The sequence below is a fragment of the Phalaenopsis equestris genome, unplaced genomic scaffold, assembly GCF_001263595.1.
Source record: "Phalaenopsis equestris unplaced genomic scaffold, ASM126359v1 Scaffold000513, whole genome shotgun sequence".
NCBI classification, from domain to species: domain Eukaryota; kingdom Viridiplantae; phylum Streptophyta; class Magnoliopsida; order Asparagales; family Orchidaceae; genus Phalaenopsis; species Phalaenopsis equestris.
Genome location: NW_018164953.1, coordinates 56006 through 63610, shown reverse-complemented (window position 1 = coordinate 63610; position 7605 = coordinate 56006).

Below are 7605 nucleotides of genomic sequence, written 5' to 3'. Positions count from 1 at the left end.
TAAACCTTATATATATATATATATATATATATTATAATTATTTTTTTTGTTCTGGCACCATCATCATATGCATCCATGCAATGACTGCATATGAGATATCTCCCTTATAAATTGAAATCTAGATCAATGAATAGAAGAATATAAGATGGCATATTATTTATTTGAGGAATATTTCATCAAAAAATTCTCATAATATTAAATGTAAGTATTCAATAAATATCAATTATTTGATCTTGGCATTGCCTTTAAAGTGTTGGGCAAAGGGTCATTGCCCTCCATAAACATGGACATTTCGGCTTACATGGCTTACTTGTGGCTTGAAAAAAGGCTTCATGGCTTGCATGTGGCTTGACCAATTTCATGAAGAAGGATTTAAGAATTATGGGGTATTTTGTGAAGGATAGTCGTGGTCCAAATGTAGGAGGAATTAATCATGCATGTCACAGTGTATGGTTTGAGTTTTGATTAAATGGATGAGGAGGGGGATTTCATGTTATGTGGGCTTTTGATTTCAAAGGAATTAGACGTTGAGCTTGGTTTTGGTGGGTCTTTAAAAATGGGTCATGGGTGATTAATTTGGGCTTGGATTTGATGAGGATTTAAATCAACCATGGATTTGATGAATTTTGGAAATTTTTATGATAATGTTTGGGACATGAATTTTGTGAAATTGGATTTGGCATAAGGGCCCAATTTTGAAGGACTTTGAATTAGGGTGGACTTGGGTGAGCTTGAATTTGAAATTGAATAGCCTTGGACTTGGGTTTGAATTCTGGTATAATTGAGTTTGGATTTGGAATTTGGAGGGTTTGAAATGGATTTGGTGAAAATTAGGGGGCAATTTGGGAAATTTGGTGAAAATTAGGCAATTTTGTTATTTTGGGTAATTTTGTGAATCATTATGAAATTTAGGAAAATTTGGGGCAATTGAGTATTTTTTAGGAGTTTTGAACAATTTTGGTGGAAAATTGGATAATTCGACAATTTTGGGCAATTTTGGGAATTGAAGGTATTTTGGTCAATTTGGTGATTTTGGGGTATTTTGGGGAATTTGTTATATTTGGTGGATTTGGTTGGATTTGTTGTTTAGGATTGGTCTTGGTGGAATTTTGAGTGAAATTGAGGATTTTGGACAATTTTGAGAATTTTTAGAAAATTTAATAAGAATTTCCAAAAATTTAATATAATTTTTGGAAAATTTGAGTTTTAGGGTACATTGGTGAGGTATGGGATGGGTGTGATGTGTGGTGAAGAGTGTGGTGAGTGTGATGCATGGTGAAGTTGTAAAAAGGGTGTGAAGGTGCGTATGGTCAAGCCATCTAGGGTTTCACTAAGGCCTTGTGATCCTTTGAAAACTCATTTTTGAATCTCCACATATTGGTCCTAGTTATCTAAACTAAAAGCTGAGGATTGGGACCACCAATATGAGGCTTCAAAAAGAGTTAAGAAGTGTATAGAATTTCTAGGTGGGGTGGGTATCCTCACTAATTTTCTAGAATAGTCAACAGAAAAGTCTTATGACTAGATACTGATTTCTAAATGAAAGAATTTTGATATTACCAAAAATGCGGTCAACGTACGATAATCTGCCAGTTGATGTGTTTTGGTTTGATTGACTAAAGTAAAATTCCTCGTGGTGATTGTTTCTGTTGAGGTATAAGTGATCGGTTGGTCAGTTGCGTTTGACTGACTTTTAGGGAGCTTCGGCTGATGAGACCGTAGATAGGCCTGCCGACCGAATTTGTTGATAATGGATGTCGATGGACTTGATCAGTCTGTTGAACTTTCATATGATTGGTTCAGATCATGCTTCTTCAATTTAATGTCTTGATTGCTGAGCCATCATCTTTAGTTATTCAATTGCTTTAAGATTTGTGCCGATAGTTTTGGAGAGAGCTAAAAAGAATCATAAAGTAAATGTTTCAGACCTTGATAAAGCATATATATATATATATATATATATATATATATATATATATGTTGAAACTATATTTGTCCTGTGAGACATGCCCATGGATCAGAATGATAGGGACCTCGAGCAAGAAAAAGAAAAAGATGGAGAAAGAAAAAAAAAATAGCATGCATAAACTTATCCTGTAGAAGTGAATTGAGGTATTCCCGAGCTCTTTAAACCCTTTTATATGTAAATATAGCGGTTACATTGAGAAAGAGAGAGTTCTTTTTACATAAGAAAAGTCAAGAGAGAAGAACCCACTTTTTACATACTATAAACTCCCTATTTATAAGAGAAAGAGGGAAAAAGCCTAAAATTATATGCTTGCCCCTGATTTAATGGGGAGATTACATGTTATTATTATCCTTTTATTAATGCCCTGTTATAATAGGGGAGTCACATGACTTTATGGTGTCTTTTTATGGTTCACATTTTAATAGGGAAGTTAAAGGTCTGTCTTTTTATATTCATAACTAATTTAGACACTTTTTCATCATCTATCTTTTTATCTCAACTATTAAATTATCTCAAGATTTATGCAGACTATTTTTTTGATGTACATATTAAATTCAAGTATTTTCTTGCTCCTTGATAGTGTCAGCTTCGATAAGAACAAAAAAAAAATTTAAAGCAAAAAAATATGACTACATGAAATACTAATGATACTCCCTGTTTAGTTGCTCTTTACGCTCTATTCAGACATCTTTTACGCTATCTCGGCAGCTTATAAATATTTTTTTTCTGAATCAATTATTTGCTCAGTGCTGCGTTGAGATATCCACTTGCATTCATTTGGCTTCTTATGTTGACAGGCAACTCGACACCTGTAGAAATTGTCGGTCATTATATCACCTAACTTAAGTCTTAGTCTTCACCTATCCCATTTACTAGGTCGGTTGTTTGCTCATCCTTGATTTTTTCATTTGCTTGCCCATGAGAGGTTTTTTTTACTCGCCTAGAGAGGCTTTTTTTGTTTGCTTGCTCAAAAGTGGTGTATTTTGTTTTCCCGCCGCGGAGGTGAGTCTTTTGTTTGCTCGCCCGGAGGGAAGTCTTCTGTTTGCTCAACCTAGAGGTGATTTTTTTCTTAACATGCCCCGAATGTGTGGCTTTTGTTAGCTCACTCTGGATGAGAGTCTTTTGTTTGCTCGCCTCAAAGAAGATTTTTTGTTTTCTCATCTTGGAGGGATTTTTTTTTTGCTCGTCCCGGAGAAGAGTTTTTTCTTGCTCGCTCGGGAGAGGAATCTTCTCTTTGCTAGCCCCGAAGGAGAAGCTCGCCCCGGAGGGGATTTTTTGTTTGCTTGCTCTGGAGAGGAGTCATTTGTTTACTTACCCCCGAGAGGAGTCATTTGTTTGATCTCTCTAGAGGAAAGTCTTTTTTATTAACGTCTTGTTCTCTCACTCAGAACCGAGTTTCCCGAGTGACAGTTGAACTAAGGGCAACATTAGAGAAACTTGTGTCATAACACAAGATAAGTTGTGAAGTAACACTCATTTTATTTATTGAATGAGGTGTCGGCTGCTCAGAATTGACCGAGCGATGCACAGGTACCGTCGGTTGCCTTGTTTTGACTATTGGGAGCCAACCATCAATTTTGCGATACTCGCCTTCTAGCCAAAGCCTCTTGGAAGACGAACAAAAAAATGACATTTTCAGCTCCAACGCTACATGAACTCCTTAATGTGTTCCTTGTAAGGGATATCTCTAAGATGTATTTCTCCTTGTTAGTGTCACTTCCCTTCATGTTCGTAGCATGCCTCATGCTACTGAACCTTTTAGGATGTTGAATCCATATTTATCTTGTGACGCATGCCCAAGGATCAAAGCGATATGGTCCTTGAGGAAGAAAAATAAATAGATAAAGAAGAAAAAGAAATAAAATAGCATGTATAGACATGCCACATTGGGGCAAATATCAAAAATAACGACCACATTTAGAAAAGAGTTCTCCCTTCAAGAGAAAAATTAAGAGAGAAGAGCCCTCTTTTTACATGCTATGAGCCCCTATTTATTGGAGAAAGAATGATCAAGTCTAAAATTATATGCTTGCCCCTGTTTTACTATAGGAGTTATATATTATTATTATTTTTATTAATGCTCCGCCCCAATAGAGGAGTTATAGAACTTTATGATGCATTTTGACATCCTCTGCTTTAATAGGGGAGTTACAGATATTTAGGGGTGTAAACGAACCGAACACGAACGAACAAAGCTTGTGTTCGTGTTCGGTTCGTTTAAAATTTAGTTTGTTTGAAATAAGCTCATATTCGTTTCTTAACGAACGAGTCGAACACTAACCGAACACGAGCTGTTCGCGAACGACGAGCCAGTTTGACATCCCTAATATTAATATATAAAAATAATATTATATATTAATTATATAACTTATATTATATAAATATTCAATATCTATATTAGTATATTACTACTATAGTATATTAATATATTATTATTATTATTTTATTATATATTATAATTTATAAAATTTAATGTTTTAAAATATAATAAATTTTTTATATATAATTATTTTATATTATTTTATATTTCAAACAATAACGATTCGAACACGAACGAACGCATCACTGTTCGTGTTTGGTTCGTTTAACTAACCGAATGAAAAAAATTTGTTCGTGTTTGTCTCGTTTACTTATCGAACGAATCGAACACGAACTCATTGACGAACCGAACATAAACTGTTCGCGAACAACGAGCTTTTTTGACAGCCCTACAGATATTTATGGTGATTTTTTATATTCATAACTGTTTTTTTTTTTATTTTTCACATTTTCATAATCAGTCTTTTTATCTGGACCATTAAATTATCTCGAGATTAATGCAGACCATTTTTTGGTGTATAATTTAAATTTATTTGAACCACAATCAGACGCAATTTGAACATATTCAAACAAATGCGTAGACCTTATTCAAACCATATTATTTGATTGATTCAAACTATATTCTAATATTATTTCAACCAATGTTTGATGATAATTTGAGCCGAACTCAAATCATATTTGATTATGATTTAAATATCATTCAAACATAATTAAATCCTTATATTATATTTGACCAAATGTTATGACAATAGTGAAGTTATGTGTTGATCAACTTCTCTTAAAGATAAAACAAGTACCCATATTTTTATATTATATCGAAGAGAATGGAAAAATCTCAACCAACTTCATTAAACATTTATTCATAATTGCACAAATGATTAATGATACATACTACTATTTTTCTTATATTTCATAGATCTTATATGTAAAGAGATATATATAATTAAAATTATTCTAGTTTAAAATTAGAGATGATGTACAACTTTCACACTATCTTTTATATGTGTTTCCATTACTATATAATGATGTAATGTGTCATAGTCGAATATGGCACAACCTTTACACTATAGTAGATCATATCATATCAAATACTTAATATATATTTTCCAAGATAAATTTAAAAGAAATTATCTTTATATATTCATATATATACATTATAAAGTGGCTTTCCTAAGCTACCAAAGAAGCCCATATGTTAATGGGTCATGTGGCCCTATTAGATCAGACCCTTTTTGAAATGTAAATATTATCATGTACCTAGAGCTTATAACTAGTGCATCATATACACCAATCACATTCATCAAAGTGATAGCTACAAGAATTACTGCTCAAAAGGACCGACGAGCTCGTTCGCTAAGCTCACACATACTTATCGAGCTACTCTGTCGAGCTCGACTGTATGCGTTGAGATCCTTCGTTGAGCTCTCATGTATACATTGAGCTCCTTTGTATACATCAATTTTGTTCACCGAGCTCGCATGTATACTTCGAGCTCCTCTGCCAAGCTCACATGTATACATAAAGTTTGTTTGTCGAGCTCACCTGCATTTCTCAAGCTTCACCGTTGAGATCATTTACCTATCTTTCAAGATTACTTGAATAGTAAACAAAAGGAAACTCTAACCTATAACTTTCTAAGACCATTTATGAGATGCTTGGCACCCATGGAGATATTTTTTTTAACAACAAATTTCATATATGCTTAGTACAATGTGGCCTATAATATAACATTTATTTATTTTTTTGTAACCTTATGAGGGTAATGACCCCCTACGAGGCACATAAATAGAAGGGTCCTTACTCCCTCAAGTAAAAAAAATGTGGGTGGGTGTGGGTGCATTAGGAGTAACATACACAAGCTGGAACTCAATATCTCTCTACCACTTCTCTTCTCACAAATTCTCTACCCAATTATATAAATCCAAAAACTATAAGGAACTCTATGTTTTAAAAAGATACAACACACACACACACTAACACCACTAACATCACCAAATATGTTATGAAATAGAAATCATCAATATCCCTTTAGATTATATGATAAACTATACAATTATAAAAGTTCACATACAACTATCATGGTACACATCACTCCATTCATTAAAAAAAAATCACCATGATTGAGAAGAGATATTACTATAATATAATAAATAACATATTGATAAATAAAAGCCTATACCCTCTACCTCTAATCAACCCATTCCTTCCCTTTTTTCCTCTATAAATTCAATACATATACAAAAAAAAGAGATCAGTGTTAAAAACTCATTAGGTTATACAAAACTCATCCTCAATTTTTAATATTAAAAAAATATTTTGTTATATTATGTGTGGTGTACAAAATTTAGTGTTATATATGTATGTATGTGTATATATCTATATCTATATATATATATATATATCTATATCTATATCTCTATATATATATATATATATCTATATTAATACAAAAAAATATATTTTAGCATACCATTTCTATCACAACAAATCAATCTTTCACTTAGTAAAAATTTTCAAAACATGATAAAATAATAAACTTTACGTGATCCGTCAATTTACATGATTCAGTGTGCATGAATCACAAAAAGTGATTATAAGCAATATTTAAAAGATTAGTACAATGTTCCTGACATACCATAACAAAATTTATCAACATATAAAAGCTTTTCAAAAGCCCAAATAATTACATAATTTAAAATACTAAGTGAAAACTCGTATGATTATACCAATATATGCAAAATACTAACATAATTAAAGTCACATAGTTAAAATTATTTGAAAATTGAGATATTTAATTTTTGTAAAATTTCTCGAGACTGAATACGAAAAATTCATTAAAAATTAAATTATAAAAAAATAAATACAATATGAGTAGCCTGCCTTAAGTCAAACAATTTTTTTAATTGGGTAGATGGACAAAACGAGTTCTTTGATCTTTAAAATGTATTTTATCTCTCCTCTTCCTCTTTTTTATCTCACTCTCTCTTTATAGGATGCTTCATGGCGAAGAAATTGAATAAGGACATGGAAATGAGTGGGTTTGGTTTATATATTTATATTAAAAATCTTTTTATAAATTTATAAAAATAAATACTATGATAATTATATAAATTGTTTCAGTTTTATTGAATCTTTTATATTAACTTATCAATTCCATAGATAATTAATTCTAAACATTATGAAAAAAAATTATATTAAATATTAAAAAAATAATTGGAGCACTTTGGTAAAAAGAATTTGCAAAACATAGGCTAGACTGCCACAAAAGACCCATCTGTATGAACACATGTAAGTTTTTTTTAAAAAAAGATTAAGTT